Source organism: Empidonax traillii, unplaced genomic scaffold (assembly GCF_003031625.1).
Source record: "Empidonax traillii isolate 1590-97213 ecotype Southwest subspecies unplaced genomic scaffold, ASM303162v1 scaffold3608:size12061, whole genome shotgun sequence".
Lineage (NCBI taxonomy): Eukaryota > Metazoa > Chordata > Aves > Passeriformes > Tyrannidae > Empidonax > Empidonax traillii.
Window position 1 is genome coordinate 9,225 of NW_020958801.1, and position 2,837 is coordinate 12,061.

Sequence of the window (2,837 nt, forward strand, 5' to 3'; positions counted from 1 at the left end):
TGGGTCCCGTTGACCAATCGTTGGGTCCCGTTGACCGATCGTTGGGTCCTGTTGACCCATCATCGTTGGGTCCCGTTGACCAATCGTTGGGTCCCGTTGACCGATCGTTGGGTCCCGTTGACCGATCGTTGGGTCCCGTTGACCGATCGTTGGGTCCTGTTGACCCATCATCAATGTTGGGCCTCATTGACCCACCCTTGGAGCTTCTTCCAACCTGCAGCCCTTCGACTTTCCGGGCTAATTAACAATGTCATTAATTAGGGGATGGGGATCTCCCCCCTTGTCTCGTGGCTCCGCCCACCCGCCCAGCGCTCCCAGTGCCCAACTGGGGACCGACCCATCACCGGCAGTTCCTCCCCCACCCCTCGAATTCCAGGACAAATTCAATGAATTGACCGCTAATTAAGACGATTTTTAACGACCTCTCCAAGCCCCTCCCACTGCCTCAAAGCCCCGCCTAAAATCCCCCAAATTCAGCTGAGGCCGGAGCGTTAAAAACCAGGCCAAAACGGTAAAAATTGAGGCAAAAAAGGGCTTTTTCAGCTTTTTTCGCCCTCGTTTTCTGCTGGATTTGGGTTTTTTTTGGGAAAATTATTAGACCATGCAAAATTTAAAAAAAAAAAAATAAAAACAAATGTAGGGGAAACCCCCCCAAAATTTGTTAAGAAAGAGAGGGAAACGCCACCAATATTTTGTCAGAAAAAAAACCCCACCCAAATTTGGGCCAAACCTCCCAAAATTTGGGTCATCAGAGCCCGGTGTGTGTGTGTTCTGGGGGAATGATTTTCTTCTCCTTGAGGTTTTTTTTCCCAAACTCTCCTTCCAAAAGCGGGGAGGAAAAATCGAGCGTTTTCAGCCTTTTTTTTTTTTATAAGAAAAAAAAAAAAATTGAATTTTTGGGGTTTTTTTTGTTTTTTTTTTTTGTTACTTTTGTGACTTTGTATTTTCCACGTTGGGTCAATAAAAATCCGACTCGGGATGAAGAAATGGTCAAAAATGGGTTTATTTGTCATCAAACACCCCCAAAAATTAAGGGAGAGAAAAGGTCAAAAATGGGTTTATTTATTATTCCCCCCCCCCAAAAAAAAAATAATTAAGGGATTAAAAACAAACCACCAAAATGAGGGTTTTTTTAATGATTTCTCCAGAAAACTTAGGAGATAAAAAATTCCCTCCCTTTTCCCCAGCCTGAAAATTGGGAGTAAAATGGTCATTTTTGATATTTTTGGGGAGGGATGGGGGGGAATCAATAAAGACACGTTAAGTAATAATAAAAATTATTATTATTATTATTATTATTATTATTAAATTATTATAAAATACCCCCCCCAAAAAAAATCACAATAAATAACCTGAAACCGGAACGCGATTAAATAGAATAAATAAATAATAATTAAATAATAAATAAAAATAAATAAAAATAAATACAAATAAATAAATATGGAGGGGGCGGGGCTCAAGCCGAGGTAGGGGCGCCCATTGGGTGCCAAAATCAGCCCCTCCACCCCCAAGGGGGGGGCTCGATAATTATGCAAATGAGGTAGAGGCGACCTAGTGAAACACGCCCCTTTCCCGCCCTCCCCAGTGGCCCAACTGGGACGAACTGGTCGAGCTGGGGCTCTTTGACCTTCGTGGACTCATTAACGGCCTCGTTAATTAGGGGATAGGGAGCTCCCCTTCCTCCCGTGGCTCCGCCCACCCTCCCCAGTGCTCCCAGTGCCCAACTGGGGGCGTGGAGCCCCCGTTGGCCTTCCGGGGGCTAATTAATGATCTCGTTAATTCCCGCTGGCCCGCAGGGGGGGGGGCATCCCAGCAGGAACGGTGGGTTCCACCAGTGTCCCCCCACGGGTGTCACCACCAGTGTCCCCCCACAGGTGTCCCCACAGGTGTCCCCACAGGTGTCACCACGAGTGTCCCCACAGGTGCCCACACCCACTGGGTGTCCCAGTCGTCCCGTTGGTCCAGAGGGACGTCCCAGCAGGAGTTGGGGGTTCCACTGGTGTCCCCAGAGGCGTCCCAGGTGTCCCTAGAGGTGTCCCCACAGGTGTCCCCACAGGTGTCACCACAGGTGTCACCACAGGTGTCACCACGAGTGTCACCACGAGTGTCCCCACAGGTGCCCACACCCACTGGGTGTCTCAGTCGTCCCGTTGGTCCAGAGGGACGTCCCAGCAGGAGTTGGGGGTTCCACAGGTGTCCCCAGAGGCGTCCCAGGTGTCCCCAGAGGCGTCCCCACAGGTGTCCCCAACTCAGGTGTCCCCAACTCAGGCGTCCCCACCGCTGTCCCGTTGGGTGTCCAGGTGGTCCCAGCGGCTCCAGCTCCGGGCAGGGGCATCCCAGTAGGAGTTGTGGGTTCCACAGGTGCCCCCAGAGGCGTCCCAGGTGTCCCCAGAGGTGTCCCAGGTGTCCCCAGAGGCGTCCCCACAGGTGTCCCCAACTCAGGTGTCCCCAACTCAGGTGTCCCCACCGCTGTCCCGTTGGGTGTCCAGGTTGTCCCAGCGGCTCCAGCCCCGGGCAGGGGCATCCCAGTAGGAGTTGTGGGTTCCACTGGTGTCCCCAGAGGTGTCCCCACAGGTGTCCCCAACTCAGGTGTCCCCACAGGTGTCCCCTCGGACGCCACGTCCCCCGGCGCGTTGTAGACCTGGGCCCCCACCACGGCCAAGAGCAGCACCAGGAGCCTCTTGGCCACGTTGGGTTCCTCTCCTGGGGGGCTCCTTCGCACCTGGGGGGGGGCAACAGGATTGGGGTTAAAAGTGGCTTTTTTGGGAAAAAAAATCACCACCACCCCCTCCCCCCGCGGGGACAAAGATTCCACCTTTTTTTTTTTTTTTTTTCCC